This window comes from Bidens hawaiensis, unplaced genomic scaffold, assembly GCF_021521415.1.
Source record: "Bidens hawaiensis isolate Kalapana, Puna unplaced genomic scaffold, B.hawaiensis_p1.1 tig00009002_1, whole genome shotgun sequence".
Lineage (NCBI taxonomy): Eukaryota > Viridiplantae > Streptophyta > Magnoliopsida > Asterales > Asteraceae > Bidens > Bidens hawaiensis.
Window position 1 is genome coordinate 17813 of NW_027504983.1, and position 19377 is coordinate 37189.

General features: G+C 33.9%; 2 pseudogenes across 2 annotated transcripts; one reads left to right on the forward strand and one right to left on the reverse strand.

Moving 5' to 3' along the window:
- The first annotated feature begins 1369 nt into the window (after positions 1–1369).
- Positions 1370–2763, forward strand: LOC143609695 (delta(12) fatty acid desaturase DES8.11-like; annotated as a pseudogene). Its single transcript, XR_013149461.1, has 2 exons — positions 1370–1449; positions 1550–2763. The product of XR_013149461.1 is annotated as a delta(12) fatty acid desaturase DES8.11-like (transcript).
- Positions 2764–9986: 7223 nt separating this feature from the next.
- Positions 9987–18390, reverse strand: LOC143609693 (cytochrome P450 CYP72A219-like; annotated as a pseudogene). The gene is made up of 5 exons (XR_013149459.1): positions 17965–18390; positions 12264–12481; positions 11925–12169; positions 11385–11765; positions 9987–10738 (listed from the first exon to the last, which is right to left on the reverse strand). The product of XR_013149459.1 is annotated as a cytochrome P450 CYP72A219-like (transcript).
- Positions 18391–19377: the final 987 nt, after the last annotated feature.

Sequence of the window (19377 nt, forward strand, 5' to 3'; positions counted from 1 at the left end):
CTTAGTCTAGGTAGTCGCTTCTCTATATTTGGTATCTCTGCGTGCCATTAGTTTGTTTTAGTTTTCTTTAGTTAATTCATTTTTTATTTAGTTGCTTATTTTAAGTTTTAGTTACTTTAATTATCCAGACTTACCTTATAGTGTGCTATTACACGATTGATACACTTAACAATGTGAAACGTGATTTAGTTTTCCCTTTTAAAACTTAAATTGCGAATCTATTTTTATTTTAATTTATATACTTAATTTTACACCAAGGCTTGACTAGTTGCTCATGAGTTTTATCAAGAGTATGGGACTATGACGAGACATTTAGTCCATTGCTAAATTTATGACTCTTAGTAAATGTTTGTGTATTATAAAGTCTTGGTTGGCGTCTCAACAAATGGAAATTCTGGACGTCACTATTGAGCTAATAAAGTGGATCACAAGGCTAACAAGAAACACAAGATTGCAAGTCTGCCTCTTTTGTACGTACAAGATTGCAAGACAAATTATTTCTTCTCCTAATCTTATTAACTCCCCAAACAAGAATCTTCTTTGACAAATAAAACAACATTACTAAATAAAATATGGAGCAAAGTGCCATTTTACTTTAAAACAAGGCTAACTTATTTGAATTCAAATAATGAACTTATATTATTATTATTATTATTATTATTATTATTATTATTATTATTATATATCTCCTCCAAACCACTCATGAGATTTCTCGAACCGCTGTTAAATATGGTCATGCACCACATCATACTAGCTATGGATCACCATCTTAAAACCGAGAGTATCCACACGGTGAACTAAATATATGACATGCGGTGGCCTTAAGTTGTGAATGTTTTAGGTTAATCCTTTAAAACAAGTGTGCCCTTAGTGATAACAAATGTAATATGGCCATTGATCTTCTCATTTAATGGTGTGCGGGTTATGGTTAACGCTTGATATCCTTGAGGTCTCAGGTTTGAAACCCGACTCAAGAAATTTTCCTACAGTGGTGGGTTTTCTCCTTAATGTTGTTCTTGGGTGAGTCAGACCTAAAACGTCAAAATCAGTATAGAAGGCTGACATCTCGTGTCAAGAAGTCTCAGTCGGGTATTGATATTGCCATATTGGAGATAGTTTCAAAACTTGAAAAAAAAAACATAATATATTTTTTTTAATGAAATTTGCATAAATTTGGCAAGTGGAGGAAACACTGATGTCATTCAATCATGTATTTTTGTAAGCGAAATTAAATGTATAGGATGGCTGCACAATCTATAGTTAACAACATATACATCCGATACCTTGGTTGTTGTGATAGAAAATAATTATGGAAATCATCATAGATTAATATTCCATCAGACAAAACTAAAATCCAAACTACAGTACCCAAATCCGTAGTATAAAATGCATGGAGCTTTGCCTATTTTGATATCAAACCAACAGGTAAACTCAAGTCTTCTGGTTAAGGTAATCTATTAAGTCTTATAGAGTTATAGATTCACATTAACAGTCTTATGCTTAAGTTCATTTAATGCATAGTAACCAATATATATATGTACTTTCTCAGGTTAAACCATACGTACTCAAGATGGGAGCAGGCGGCCAGATGAATGTTAATAGCGCGGACAAAGACATCCTTGAACGTGTTCCTGTCAAAAAGCCACCATTCGAGATTAGCGATCTTAAGAAAGCAATACCACTTCATTGTTATAAACGTGACCTCTTACGTTCTCTCTACTACCTCATTTGGGACTTAGCCGGTCATATTCGCGGTTTACAAATTTGCATCAAATTACATTCCTCTCCTACCTATATCCCTTAAGTACATTGCATGGCCAAATTATTGGTTCGTCCAAGGTACTTGTTTTATGGGTGCGTGGGTCGTCGGTCATGACTTGGGCCATCATGCCTTTAGCGAATACGAGTGGCTTGATGATGCAATTGGTTTTGTCCTCCACTCCGCATTCCTCACTCCATACTTTCCGTTTAAATACAGTAATCGTAGTCACCATGCTCACACCAATTCAATGGAGTACGACGAGGTTTGGATCCCCAAACGGAAGGCCGATACCTTGTATTCTGAATTTCTAAACAACCCTTTAGGCAACTTGTTTATGACTTTCGGTCGGTTGGTTTTAAGCTTTCCCATGTACTTCGCTTTCAATATCCACGGCAGGGAATACGACGGGTTTGTGAGTCACTTTTACCCTCAAAGTCCTCTGTTCAACGATAGCGAACGGAAGTATATTCGGCTCTCTGATGCTGGATTGCTTGTAGCTGTGTATACACTATACAAGATTGCCGCAGCCACTAGTGCCTCATGGTTATTTTGCATATATGGAGTCCCTTTGATGGTTTTAAACGGTCATTTCATCTTTTTCAGCTTTGTGCACCATACTCATCCTTCCTTACCTCACTTCGACTCGCGAGAGTGGGACTGGATAAGAGGTGCCATGTCAACTGTTGACAGAGATTACGGTATCATTAATAATATTTTTCATAACGTTACATGTGCTCATGTGGTTCACCATTTGATATCACATATCCCACATTATCATTTGATTGAGGCAACCAATGCCATCAAGCCGATTCTAGGTACTACTACAAGTACGATGATACACCGATCCTAAAGGCTTTCTGGAGAGAAACAAAGGAGTGTATTTTTGTTGAACCAGATGCAGGTGCTGAGGATACTGGTGTTTACTGGTGGCGCAAGTAAACTTAATAGCTTGTATTCCGTATGCATCGCTGAAGCATATAAATAATCGTGTCCGTTCCACTGGATGCTATATTACGTACTTCGTAGATATGTTTATGTGCAATTCTAGTTTTCTTGTTTGATTTTGATGCAACATATACAACTGGTCGATTACCAGCTAGTAATTGTGTTGGATCTTTTGTGTATTGTGATATATATATATATGGCACTACGTTCAACTTGTTGTAAACAACATAAATAAGTATTAATTCTCATAATCTCATGAACAATAAATACCTACAAATTCCCTTTTTATAATAGCATGATATGATGTCACATCATTAACTTCAAGTTGATATGAAAATATATATGTTGTGTAGTAGTTGTTATTTATGCATATTTGTTCTGTTATATATGACATAACAATAAACCATACTCGATTTTTTTTGTGGGGTGGGGGTGGGGGGTATATATATATATATGGAGATGATCATGAGAGAACTAGAGAACTAATAATGAAATATTTTTAATTTAATTAAAAAAAATATTTTTTAAATTTTTTCTCTTTCATCCTTCTTATATGTTGTTATTCTTCACCACAAAAAAAATATAAAAATGAAAAAAAAAATAAAAAAAAATTAACGAGTAATGCATATACACCGACTTTTTTTATAATGCATATGTGCAATAGTGTGCATTTTGATATTTTAAATAGTGTTGAATAGCATATATATAGTTGTTTGTATTGTATATTTGCAATAGTGTTATATTATATACAAAAATTAAAAAAAATCGATATAGTGCATATTTGCATTAGTGTTGTATTACATATATGCGATAATATGTTTTGCATACAATTATTAGTGTTGTATTTGCATATATTCAATAGTGTGTATTGGATAATGCAATTGTGTTGTATTATATGCAATAAAACACTATTGTATACATGCAATAGGCATTAGTGCACATATGCACTACAGTACTACACCGACAAGTTTTTTAAAAATAGTTAAAAATAATTCTTTACTAGTTCTCTAGTTCTCTCTTTAAAAGGAGTTCTCTCTAGATCCCACCCTTATATATATATATATATATAGGGTATAGATACTATACGCTAATGCTTTAACGTACGAGAGGTACGCGAGACGTTTAAAGACAAAAAACAAAGGCAAAAACCTAAAACGCTCAGAAAACGCTCACAAAAACTTAAACGCTAAGCCAAAAACCTAAAACGCTCAAAAAACGGTCTTCGTGAAAAAAGTAAAAAATTGATCGATTAACGACCCAAAACTATTTTTTCTGTTAACCAAAGATTAATTGGATATGTATTGACTATTACGAGATGTTGGGATGTGATTTCATGAATCGATTCGTGAAAAACGGGATTCGCGTACGTTAATGTACGTTAAGGATTAGTGTATTGGATCTTTTCACTATATATATATATATATATATATATATATATATATATATATATATAAAATGGTTCAAATAATAAACAATTGTTTTGTGAGAAGTGTAAGAAAACTTTAAAATAAACCACACCATCTAAATAGGGGACTATACCATGTAAATAGAAAATTATAAAACTTTTATAACCTACTAATTTCAACCACTAGATCCTCGATCCAAGAGTCTACATCTATTCTTATGCTTCTCACAAAACTATTGTTTTTTTACGTTAACCCTAAAAGGGTTCAAATAAAAAAAACAATTGTTTTGTGAGAAGTGTGATAAAGCTTTAAAATAAAGTACATCATCTAAATAGGGCACTATAATATGTTAATATGAAACTATACAACTTTTAGAAACTATCAATCTCAACCACTAGATCTTAGATCCAATGGTGTACATCAATTCTTATGTTTCTCAAAAAACTATTGTTTATATATATATATATATATATATGGTAGAGATACTGTACAATAATGGCTTAATGATTAATAGTTATTTATATTTCTAATCGGCCGGTGATATATATATATTAATATATAATGTTTTTTTTTATTTGAATGTCTTAATTAAGTGTGAGCTTAAAGCCCTATCTTCATTTTGTTGGCTCATCAACCGGCTCTGTCTATCACAAATTACTAAAATGTTTTATATGACTAAGAGTAATTAATTGTTTAAATTGTTACTAATTCACTATATAACTTATATTTTTGTAAACGAACATAAAATGTGGTGTAAAATATGTTGACCCGGACAGAAAATTGAAGACATTTAAATATGCAAAGCTTCTTATGTGGATTTAGTTTGAGTAGACAAACACAACAACATTACCTTAAACAAATCAATTGTGTAGATTGTTACCGAGGGTTGAATTAATCTCAGTGATCGATGTGTGGGTCAAAACGTTTGTTTATTGTACATTAAAACATCATGTAAAATCGTTCATTTTTACCACATGCGGCAATGCCTGTGTTAAAAAAACTCGTTTAATTTAAACTTACATATCTCGTGTTGTAAAGCTTGATTGAAAATATCATGGAAAATAAACGCAACATCTAGTCAGGGTGTTTTCCACTCATTGAATAACTTAACACACACTTCGACAAAAGAGTCATGAATTTATGATATCGAAATTATACATGTCATGTTGAGCCCAAGCTTGTATTGCTTTGCATAATTATATAATACAAACAAGAAGTTTGGTGCAGCAAAGTTTTGATTGGGCAACTTAGCGGCACATTATTGGTCATTTTTGGCTTGTTTTAGTTTTGGTCCGTAACATACGACGAAAACCAATCGAATGTATATTTCGTTTTGTTTTGTTTTAGTTTTGATACCGTTACAAACATAATGGAAGCCGGCCGAATTCGAGTAGTCTCAACACGTTTTGTTTTAGTTATAGTACCGAAACAAACGTAACGAAAATCGACAGAATGCTGATTTATTTTTTATAGTTCTAGTACCGTCACGAATGTGACATAAACCAACCGAATTTGCGTAGACTCATTGCCTCAATGCACGGGATCAACAACAATCGGGTTTTAACAACACCCAATTTTACCGGCTGATGTCACCCATTGGTCCACCTCAAATTTATTTTGGCTTTAGTTCTTGTACAATAACACATGTAACTGGAACCAACCGAATTCGCTTCGACTTACCACCTCAACACTTGTGATGGACAACGCTTGGGGTTAACTATTGCCCCGATGCAACGCGCCGGGTAAAACACTACTTATATATGTATATCAAATATTGTTTCAACATATCATAGATGAATTGTTATTAATCGCCCTTAAAAAAACTGAAGTATATATATCAAATCTTAATTAACATGGTGTGCATATATATATGTATCGCTACTAGCAACATACACATTCACCGAATTTATCCTTTTTACAGCAACCGTTCTCGCAATGGCTCGAACCACTTGGTGTTGATGATCCACCAGTTCCACCTCCACCGCCACACCCGGCTATTTCTCCTTGTCTTGGTGAATTGCAGTCTTCAGCTGGGAAAAACTATTGATTAACAAGAAAATTGATTATGATAGTTGAGTTTTCAAACACAAATTTTATATATTGAACAAGAACTTAAGCATTTATCCAAATCCAACCAAACTATTGTTTAAATAAAAACAACTGTATTCGTTAATTAGTGCAATTGAGCATTTGAATATTATCATATGTATTAATAACACACTTTAAAAAACTGGCCATTTGCAACGTTAAAAAATGTGGATCGATTGTGACCGATTTGCGACCAAAATTCATAGTGGTCGCAAAAGAATGACCAACACAGGCAAACTCTGGCACTGCTTTTTGGGTTGCAAAAATAGAAAAACAATGGCAAACTTTCACTACTAGAAAATGAGACATTTTTCTACGACATATTTCGTAGAAAATTGGTTGAAAAACCTATTTTCTAACAATTTTCCAACAAAAAAAAGTTACATTTGAATAACACATGTTTGAAAATCATTTTCAACCGTTTTCCAATAATTTTTCTAATAAAATTGCTATAAAAATATGTTGTTGCAAACTTATTACAACTTTCTTACATAAAATGTTTGATAAAACGTTCCAACGAAATTCAAACAAAAAATTTAACTTTAACAAAAAAAAAATCAAATATGCAATATAAATTCCAGAAAAAAAGTTGATAAATATAATTTTTGGATAAAATCATGCTGTCACTATGTTGTTACAAAATTGTTGCAAATTACAGCTAGTTTTTTTGTTATTGAAAAGTGGTTTGTAATACTTATCGTAGGAAATTTATAGGAACTTTTTGTAGGAAAATGTATTGTTTTCTGTTAGTGAATTTGCAACCGTTTAGATCCGTCACAAACAACGATATAAAAAAAATTGTGACCGTATGAGATGATCGCAGACTTTCTTACAAAAATGGTCATGGAAAACTTTGCGACTGTTAAGAGCAGTCGCAAAAATGATACAGAAATATAGAATTTGTGACCGTCTAAGGCGGTAGCAAACTTTCTTATGGTTTTCCCATCGCGGTTTCGGTTGCAAAGTGGTGGAAAAAGGTCAACTGCGACCGTTTCGCGACAACAAATGCGGTCGCAAAATCCCTCTTCTTTAGTAGTAACACCATGTAAGCTGCTGTAGTTCAAACTTGTGTATGTAGGCAAACAAAATCTATCATTGTAACTACTGTAGATCCTTTATTTTAGATATAATAACAATTATGCGGAAATCTCTTTTTAATAGTTATTAACGAAAATCCAAAATTTTAAACAACAAAATATAAAAACCAATTAAAACTCAACTGTATATCAAAAAGTTAATATATAAACAAACCTAGTTGACGGACGCGGTTGTATGGGTGTCGGGCATCTGCGACCGAAATGGTTTGGAACGATGAGCTAACAACGATGTTAGTATAAATGATCAAGCGATATATAGTATATATCTCTGGCTTATTGTAGTTACTATATATATAGCCCAAGTGTATCCATTGTCGCGTGGTTGTTTGAACTTTGAATAACGACCAGATTGTGGTCAACTCTAATGAAAACATGGATCGATAATATAATGGGAGTGGTTACCCACATCCTACGTTCTCACTCGTTTTCTGGCTTTTTACATTAGAAGCTTTTAACTTTATTATCAGTTGATGTCATATTCCTCCGTGATCAACTCCCCGCATTACGCATGTCTTTTTCTTTATTTTTTTTGGTACGCATGTCAACTTAATTTTTGATAGGAACATGTATGTATGTTCGTACTTCGTACGTATTATAAAGGAGAGTAAACATGATCGTTCTAAAAAAATCACTCTCATAAATAACTCAATAGTAGAGGGGAGTTGAAGCAAACATCACCCATCAATAAATATATTTTTTCTCCTTCATGTTATTGTCACAAGATTCACAGAGTAAGTTATCCTCCCAAACGGAAGTGGACTATGGTGTGTTGTGAGAATAATATCGGCAAATACTGGCCATGTGGTGTGCACTAAGATTCTTGAATTGGGTGTGTTTCAAACCAAAGTAGTTGGAGAAGTCATTAAGAAAGGATTTTTTTTAACTAGTAGGTTTTAAATAAAGAAAAAAAAGCGGTTTCTAGGTGTGTGATAAGAGTGTCAATGGGTTTTAGATGTTCCTCTATCTTAGATGGATGATATCTAAGGGCACGCTAAATCAACATGAAATCCTCCATATGAGATATTGGAGGAATTAAACTCCATATTTTCATTTTTAGCAAACATGCGTATAATAAAAAACATATGAAATGTCATAGGGTGTAACTTGAAAATGAGTGAAACCTTCATATAATATGGAGGGATTGAACTCAAAATTTTCAATTTTGGCACACTCACGGGTGTTGTCTCGGTCACTTGGCGTACACACTTTTTTGAAGAACATAGACGATAGATTCTATAAAAGCAGCATAGTGTGAGCTTTTAAGACATGTACGTATGAGTAAGTTTTAATTGATGTTATACAGCTTTAAATCATAAATTCTTGATAGCGATTTGCATTTGTGGACAATATGCTGTTGTTTGCACATCATGAACCGATCGCAACCCTGAACGTAGATTCTATTCATGTCTACGTTTTGTAAAAACCTTAATTTTCCTTGTTAATTCATTTGACATTTTTTAAATTTATTATAATTTATAGGGTCCTACATGTCAAAAATTTATAGACTGGATATACCGGTCTATGTGCAATCGTGTTGTAGCCATTATTCATGGACTTTTGTGTTCTAAAAACATGCTAGAATATGAAGTTACCATACTTCAAACAAATAACCGTTTGAAGTACGTTATCATCTTTATCTTGTTACTATGTCATAAATATGGAGTTCAATCCATCCATCTCATATGGAGGGTTTCACTCATTTTCAAGTTACACCTATGACATTTCATATATTTTTTATTATACGTAAGTATGCTAAAAATTAAAATATAAAGTTCAATCCCTCCATCTCATATGGAGAATTTCATATTAAGCTACTATGTGGCGCAATGGAGGAATCTTGGATCCCTCTACCTCAGATGGCGGATCCAGTCATCTTCAACTTACACGTCACCGCTGACTTGGCGAGCCATTAGATCAGTTCCTCCATCTCAGATAGAGGAACACCTAAAACCCATTAACACTCTTGTCACACACCTAAAACCCGACCAATTTCTTTTGGTAAAACCTAATAGTTTGAAAAAAGATCTTAAGACAACATATGGCATCAAGGGAAGCTTTCTGGTTTGGAGACTTGAAAGAGTTTGTGACGATGGTTAAAAAGGCCAAATAAAAACCGATAAATCTTAACGATGATATAGTCTCTAGAGTCTTGGCCTTCGTACAAAAATCAGCCACTGCTTATGGTACGTATGGTAGTTTTGGTTCCGCCACTGAATGTTGTGTTTGTTTGAATTAAAAAGTATGCATGCAATTGTTGAAAATTCTAACCACAACCACAAAGTTTTAGAGGATTTTGATCCGTAATCTTTTCCTTTTAATCGACAATAGTTCATATCTTTTGGTCATGACTCAGTTAATCATGGGTCATCATCTCCTTTCTTTTCAGTTCTATGATGAAAAAAAGGAAAAACTAAAGTTTTCTCAATAACTAATTTATATGTAAATAGCAAGATGACTAAAATTTCTATTTGCACGTTTAAATTAAGTCAAGAAAATGTTTATTTAACCATCTTATTCCCAAAATATCAACCCCTAAATCTCGTCACAACAACGGCTTTTAATCATTACTTGATGCCTTCTGTTCAGGATGATTACAAATCTTGCCTAACTTGATGCCTTCTGTTCAGGACGATTAGAAATCTTGTCGTACGTGGATAGCCGGAGTCGTCATACAATTTCACAGTGAAGCCCCGTGTTGTGAGGATCAGATGCTATTGAAGTTCTTTGTGGCTTGGAAGTGAAAACAAGTACAGAGAGTAATTGAGCATGAAAACTAGTGAGGATGTAAAGAGTAATTCGTATCCGTTCGATAGTCATCAACATAACACGTACATTACATATTTATAGCTCACGAAAGGCCTGCAAACATTGCGCTCAGCCTATTTGCTCTAATGTCTGAATTTATAACAATTACAATACAAATAGAATTTTCTTTCCAAGGTGACAACGTATTGTAGTTTTAGTGTGGCATACACAAAACAGAATATGAACATATATATACATGCCCATAAAATTTAAATTTTTCTTAATATCAAATGAGCTCCAAACTGCGGTTGAAGAGTGACGATCGTGTGTGGGGCATGATAATAAGATGGTGAGAGATCAAACTGAAAATGTTGTAGAATCATTGCTAGCGCGGCTTTTGCTTCCAACAAAGCAAAACTTTGTCCAATACATATACGCGGACCCCAACCAAAAGGAATGTATGATGCCTGACCCTTGGTCACCTTTGACACACCTTCGGAAAATCTTTCAGGCTTGAATTCCTTAACATCATCACCCCATATGTCACGGTCATGGTGCAAAAGCATATTATGCAATTGTAGCAAAGATCCAGCAGGTAACGTTATGTCACCTAATTTGGTTTCTTGATGTATTGTGCGTACTAAATATACCACCGGGGGGTAAAGTCTAAGCACCTCACTAAAAATCATGTTAACCTGCAAAAAATAGCGAGTAAAATATTCTCAAAAACAATATGAATAAATCCCAATATGAGTTACACAGTTGGTGGTGCTTCTTTAGGCAAAAAAGTATGAACCCTTTTTTTATTTTTGTTTGCCAAACAGTGAGAAAAGCATCTTAAGAGCATCCACAATTAATAAGCACCCAAAAAAAACAACAAAAAAAATGTCTAGTCGAATGTCACGTTGTAAAAACACTAAAAACTCAACAATAAGGAATCCTAAAAATACCAAAAACATTGTCATGTCATCACAACCTTTTAAAAAAAATGTATTTTAGACCCAACCCACCTCCCCCTCCCCACATGGCCCCACCACCTGCAAAAAGTGTTGTTTTATGAAAACGCATGATAAAGACAGCATGCATAATAAGAAAAAACTCAACCAAAAAAACGCATGATAAAGACCGCATGCATAATAAGAAAAAACTAATGATGTGGACAAACACCAAAAAAACACCCTCTAAATATGTCTTATCATGAATAGTCTTAGAACTAGTGTTTTTCTGATACTTTATAGCTTACACCATAGAATCATGGAAATAAATAGATTTCTAAAAACAATGCAGCACAATATATAAGAAGAAATTTTTTTTGTCCAACAAAAGGATGAAAATCCTTACAATTTTTAAACGATTCAATCCATCGATATCAATTTTCTTCTCTCCACAGGCTAGTGAAACTTCATCTCTAGCCCGGGCTTGCCAATCTTTGTGTTGAGCCAACAACACCATCGTCCAAATAAGCAAGTTTCCTGTGGTCTCTTGTCCTGCAAAGTAGAAAAGCTTACACTCATCAACGATTTCATCAATACTCCAGAACTGGTATTCCCTTGTTGTTTTATTGCTTTGTAATTGGAATCCAGTAGTATGCCCAACAAGTCTTCATTATTGCTTTCTCCTTCTTTAATTGCTACGGTTCGCTTGTTGATGATACTCCTAATCGAAGCCCTCACTTTATGGTCAATTTCCTTCATTCTCTTATTTTTCTTTGTTGGTAAAAATCTGCAAAGTTGTGTTTGATTTTAAAACTCAATCTTTTCTACAATAAAACATAAAGTATTGCCATTGTAAAATTAAAATATATTGTAATAATCCTTCGACCTCCATTAAATAAATGAAAAGGGGCTCAAAAGTTAGGTTATGAAGAACATGTATACTCACCTTGATCCCGGAATATAGAGTGATTGTATAGCCTCTATGACCAACTGTGCTTGTTCTCGTTGTAGTTCAAATATTCTTTTACCTTCCTCAAAACTACTACCAAACGCAGTACGTGAAATTACATCACTCGAGAATGTTTGTAGATAAGGCCATACATCAAGTTCACACGAGCTTTCCGTCCTTAACATATCTTCCCATTTGTTGATCATCTCAACACAACACATATAAAATGCAGGAACCATATGCTATAAAGAAAACTTAATATCATTTAATGGCTTCTTTAAAAAAAAACTTTTGCAATATTTTCTTAAAGACATAAGACAATATATAATAACAAACCTTGAGCTTCTCAACATGGAAAGCAGGATTGATGATTTTCCGGTGTTTGCTCCATTGATCACATTCAACTTGAGCTAGACCTGCTACTAGCAACTTTACTAAAGGGTTTCCCTTCGCCTTTTGAAATCGATAGTTATTTGCAAAGACTTCTTTTATCATAGCCAGTTAAGTTATATGCACCACAGGTATAGGTACCAACCAGGTGAAGTAGTTTTTTCCTATGCATTAAATAAATAACATATTTTATGTCATTTGAAGAAAACTCAAAATTTTTAAAATTTTAGCAAATAGTTCCCTTTTATTTTATTGGTTTAATGCACCATAGTGTAGAAATGAACTAAATGGGACATTTAGTGGATGAAGCTGCATCCTAAGTATCCCGCTAGCGAGAACCTCATAAAAATATGAGAAAGATGTTAAACAGACACCACCTCCCATATTCAAACACCATATAACCCGTATAGCGTTTTTCCGTACACAAGTCTGCGAGGGTGTTAGACCTGACGTTGACCAAGTATCTATACGAGTCATATAGCTGGATATGCAAATTTTCCTATACGAAGGCTACATGAATCGTATAAATACCTATTTTTGTGCGCTTATCATGGTTTTTTTTCGATAAACATGTCAGACAGTTATTTGATATGATAAAAGATTTTGTCATTTACTGAAATGATATAAGATTCCATCAATTATTGAACACTATACAAAATTTCGTTTATTATTCAATTCAATAAAATATTCCATTGCTAATTATATTCCAAGACACAAGATTCCACCAAAACTACTATATATTGTGTGCTAATTAGTTATATTTTGGATTTATGAATTATGACCATATGCTTGATAAAGCCACTAGATTTTGGGTTTCCACTATATGAGTCGTATCTTTCTAAACAAAAGCCTCGTTTAGTTTAATCTATATGAAACATTTAGTCAAGAACATCAAACGACTACATGGCCCGTATAGTACGACCCATATAGCTTTTATACAACTCATAAATTTTCAAAAATAAAATTCAAGTTGTTTTTTTATTAATTATGTTGCGTAGATTATATCAAGAAATTTAAATTCCGGTGAAAGTGTTCAAATGGTTTATGAACACTATGTTCTACAGTTCTCATGAGGGACAAGGCGTACATGATCTAGGCCATCATCGAGGTCGATTGGGTACATCGTAGAGGCGACTCTTTGATCAAGGTTACCATCCTTGCTAGTGGGAGCTCACCATATATATAGTTCCAGTATACGTTACTCCTATATCCTACTGATTAGGTCGTCTGTTCAAGTCCTGATCGATAATCAACACGAAGTAAACGAAAAACTCTCGTTTATGTTAATTAGAAAAATATAACTCAACAAAATTGATTACAATCTCAAAGCTTAACTCGGTTTGACTCTTCTTCTCAACAATCCTTAACTCGGTTGCCCCTATTTATAATGTTACCTCAACTTAGATAACAACAAACCTAATAACACTACCTTGATCCTTAAACAACTCATTAATAACCCCTTTTAACTCTTGAATTAGGCTACATTCTCGGGTCAAACAAGAATTGATTCAACACATGTATCCATGTCCCTAATCCTGATATTGTACGCTTCCAATTATTTATTCATGAGCATTCCATCACACTACCCCAGTGGGTAACTTTATCGAAATTATACATGCCTAAAGAGATTGTGACCGATGTTTTTCTTCATGGTATAGAAAATGTGGATGGGCTTAAACTGGTAGCCTTTTGGGCCAAGATTGGTGATAGGGAACTTTGGGACCTTGACCAAGTCTTCGCTTATCAGAAAAGAAAAAAAATGTAAAGTGACGGCGGCCACAGGGAGACAACTAAGTCCACCCAATGGTCCATATATACCATCTTTCAACCATGTCCACCCACATGTCTATCCTCATTTTAACTAGTGTTTTACCCGTCCGGTGGACGGGAACATCAACACGAGAATCATTAAACACGATGAACACATGAAAATCCATTGAATTATAAGAGTCAAGCCAGACAATTTAGAAAAAAATATTTTTTTGCTTAATGTGTAAATGGAAAAGTTCAACTAAAAATCATTGATGATTTAATCCTTTTGACTCTTTAAACAAAAAATGGGGACATATTCACCATATACCTTTGTTGTATCATAAGAAGCTAATTTGATTGGATGAGCATTGTCATTTGGCCTAACCAATTTAACGGCGTCACTCACTCGATGTCTCGATGATTTCTTCAAAGAATAGAAATCAACGCTTGTTTCCATGCATTTCCTCTGATTTAGTTCTCTTGCCGCTTGCCGTGTCTGCAATTGAAAGTAATGGTTCATAAATATTTAAAAACTGAAACAATTTTATACTTGTAATAGGAATTTTAATAAGTTAAACCAGTCAAGCCATAAATCTATAGAGTTAACACGAACACAACCCATTTAGATAAATGTGTTCGTGGTATCGGCCCGAAACAAACCCGGACCCATTTAGACTTGTATTATGTCAAGATGGAAAAAAAAGGTTAGACATTTAACTCACTGCCAACCATAGGCCAAGAAAAAATGTTTAAACACAAGCTTCACTTATAAAGTCCAAACATAAATTTTTTTTCCTTAATGTCCCTTGTAAGAATTTGACCCATAAACTTTGCAAATATTTGAATATCAAAATTGCCTCGGTGTCAATTTGTCTACCACTGTTAGAAGTAATATGCTATTCCTAAACTACCCTTAGATAACTAATGCACATTCATTCACACTAAACCACTAAGATAATAAAGATATGATAACATTAAACTATAATAGAATTATATAAAACATCAAGATTTCAGAAATTAAAGTTTCTTTTATATTTATGGCACAGTAATCAAGCGTAATGTAGCTAATCACAGTTTTGCTTGAACTTATTTTAAGAGCATAGAACCCAAACCCGAACTTGTTATAAATATGCATAACAAAGTAACAATTCAATAAAGTGTAAATGTTACATACCGGAACCGAACCCACTAACCTGCCCAGTCCTAACATGTAACCCGCTTGACCGAACCAAGTTCTTCAGCCTGCAAATCGCATATTTCAGCAAGTATTGAACACACACACAGTCTCAATATATAATTCACCATGACCACTTTTCCAATATGATTTTTCTAACTCTTCATTCTGGCACTTATGGAGGGTTAAAGATATTAAAACTAAATTCACAGTTTTCGGTTTTGGTTATGGGTTTGGCATTATTTTACCTTTTTTTTTGCTTCTTTTTCAATATCTTCTTATGAAGGGGGTGTTTTCCTTTTTTTTCTTTGTTTTGTAAAATTGCTAGGCAGTGATCGCTGCAAAGAACCAGTCCCTTGTTTGTACATTGAATTTGCTCAACACCTTGTATTGTCACGGTACAAAGACTTACCCCAAGATAATTAAAGTCGGTTCGGGTGCTCTTTCTTTCTTTCGTCTAGCCCGTACCTAAACCATTAAAATAAACCTAGTTTTTTTTTGCATTATCATGGTACAGTTCTTATACTCAAGGACAACTAAAGCCTCTTATAAAGCCTTACATCCTATAAAAGTTGTCAGCTGCATCATGTTCCATAAACGTGTCCTATAATTAACAAAGTTGATGTAGTACATGGGAGTAGCTTTAAAAACATCTTTAGAGCACTTAAATGTACAGGTGAGAGTAATCAATCACAAATGCAGATGATCTTAAAGATGGCTAGAAAATGATTTAAGATCTATTTAAACAATAAAAGCACTACCTTTGCTCAAAGTATGAATATTGTTGTGCTCTAACTATGTTCAGCTTCTGGACATCAAAATGGTCATTATCAATGTAATGCCTTCGCAGCGATATTTGCATCTTAAATAGTTGCACTTCAAAGTTCCAACTGTGATGAAAAACAGGGAGGAAAGAAAAAATAGAATGACATATATTGAGGCTTTATTCTTTTTACTATAAAACACATCCAAAGTTACTGACCTCAGTTGAGAGTATTTGAGTTTGACTTGGAAGTCCACATGGCCAACCTTGCTTGGCTGATAGAGAGAATATTCAAGTGAAGCAAGCAGGGTGTGAAGATGATACCTAAACTTCAAAATAAAAAATAAAATTAACCAATAAAAAAAAAAGATAAAAAGAATCATGGGGTCTTCCAAACCTGATTTAAAAAACCAACATAAATCAGACACATTTTTAAATATCATCTACATTTAACTTGAAACACTTACTGATTATGTTACTGGCATTTCGAAGTATCATTCATCATCATTGTTCAAAATTTCTCTTTGAAGTCAGGTAACTGTGGAACAAAAGTACCAAAAACCCCAATATGAGAACATTATAAGCTCGAGTTAACAAAGCCAGAAAGAAACCTAAGATTACCTTATATTGTCGCACATACGATCCCTAAACATTGTTGATTAAAGCAACTGCAGGTGAAAAAGAATCAATATTGCAATCTTTTCATATGAAAAGACAAACAAAGCCTACTACCATAAACATGCATCCAAAAACAAAGAGAACCACCTGCTCTTATGCTGCTGCATATACATGTTTAAAACACTAATCAACTGTCGTCACCTGAAACACAAAAGAAAAGGCTATAAAACAGAACTGGGGGAACTTTCTAATGTTAGATGATAGAAACAAAAGTAGATTTAATGGCGAACTAAAATTGAACAAAAGATATGCTAAATAAACAGGGAATCATCATTAATGATTTGATGTTATGCCAACGCAATGTAACAATTAACGTGTACTTCAAACAGAGAGATTTAAGCCATGAAGCCTAAAGCATGAAATGTGCACCATCAGACGGAGAGTATTGAAATTTCGATTTAGGGCTCCAAAGACCAAAGTGTTGTTGCACCTAATCGGAATGTTGGCAGGATATTGTTGCTCGTCATGGTAAATATCGAATGGAAATTGGAAACTGAAAATCAATGATACCCGATTGAAGAACTGACGGTGGGTATAGCAGAATTTGGAAGATGAAGATGAATGTGAATGTCGATTTGGATTTTGAGATATGATATGTGAACGTGGGATGGGGAGGAGAGGTAACCGCCATGAACGTGGGATGGAAGCCTATGATTGAGGAGGATGCAGACACACGTGAGTAAAGAAGTAACTGTTTTTTTAATCCTTATCAAACGCTCTATATTTAATCTTGAATCTTATCGGACGGCCAGCATTAGTTTCCACTCTTCACACCATGAAAATCGCTACATCAATATCAATGGTCGGATTACATCAGGTATTTTCTATGGCTCAGATTGAAGTTCACTCTTCTCTGGCCATATAATATATAATTTTTCATATATATTAACTTCTCTAGATCTTTTTTTTCTTTAAACACAGTGATTAGTATTTTAAACAATTTGTTTTTGCATTTTCATTTAAAAACAAACTAGTTACAATAGACAAGCATGTGACTGTAAACGAGCAACAAGCTGCGCCGCAATCCCCTTTTGAACAGGGAAACCAATTCAACGAAAAATAAAGTTTGAGGTCTAAGGGGCGGAATAATGCACGACCCACTAAACCCGGTTCAAAAATTCCACAACATCCGAGGCTATAACTATATGTATCAAAAGCAAAAAAGGACAGACGCATGTTAACAATTGCGGGTGTTGCTCCATTTTAAATACTACTAAAGTATCAAGATAATGGGAATAGATGAAGGAAAATAGTAAGGTTAAATGAGTCAAAACGTGTACCATAAGCAGTGACAGATTTATGTTGGAAGGGCAAGACTCGGACAACTATATCGTCGTTCAGAGTTATGGGTTTTGATTTGGCCTCTTTTACCATCTTTACAAACTCTTTTACGTCTCCAAACAAGAATCTATAGGAGCTTCCCTTGAGGCCTTGCTTTCTTAAGAACTTCTCCGTCCTCTTTGGTTTGAACCACACCCAAGTCAAAAATCTTGATGCACACCACACAAGTTTATCAAGATTATTATTCCCACACCAAGCCACACTCCACTTACTTCCATCTTGGTAGGAAACTTTTTAAATCTTGTGATGACTTTAGGAGAGAAAATGATAATTATTGATGAATGATGTTTGCTTTAGCTCCCCTATACTTTTGAGTAATTTATGATGGACCCTATAACAGTTTTGTGTGAAGGCCCCAATATTTATGTGAGTATATATACCATTTATAAAGAGTATAGCATAATAAACATGGTATTTGTTAATGGTTAAAAGTTTAATATAATGACAAATTCGGTTTCTCACACATCCGATGTTGATCTCAAAGACACGACATTGTTAGGCTCGACTGGCCAGATCCTTCGTGACGAGACTCCAGCGGAAGTAAATGAAAGTTTATTTTAGGGTAAAGACAAGTTCTGTGTAAGAGTAATGATTATTTTAAGCATTGTTCGGGCAGTGGTCATGGTCTAAAAGAAACTCCATCCGTCCCACTAAAAGTGTTCATATTTCCTTTTTTGTTTGTACAAATACAAATGTCCACTTTCAAAATTTATTAGTCAATTTATAAGTTTACCTTAAACACACACAACTAGTATTAATAAATAATATTGATAGACTTAATTTTCAAGGACATTATCGTCATTTGGTAAGCAAAAAAAGTAATCATTCAATATACTCTGAACTTTGTGTTTTTCAAACCAAAGTTGTAAGATTGAAATGTCATCAAATGCATTAATGCATCGAACATGCCATCTTTAATGTTGTGTGAGGGCATTTATAAGTTGTACATGTACTTATTGTGTTGTGTTTTAAGATCTCCTTGATGTTGTAATTCATATGTTTAAAGATATTCATTGTCGTAGGAAGTCTTGATGGGACTTAATTAAATAGGTATAAATGATGGTCCCTTCATTTGCAACCTGGAAATCTTCTATGCGTTTTCAAATCATCAATGTAGCTTGGACATTCAATTTTGAGTCTTCTTTTATATTATAACAAACCACCAAAATAAATAAAAGGAGAAATAAAGGTAATGAAAGAAGGAAAACTCCATCCCACATTTGGTGGAGGAAAGAAAAGGAGAGGCTTCCACCTTAGTATAAACAGGTTTGTAAACTCTTGTCCCACATCGCTAGATTAACAAACTAGTGAGCTCTTTATAAGAAAGAAAATTCCTATGTTAATGTTCTTAT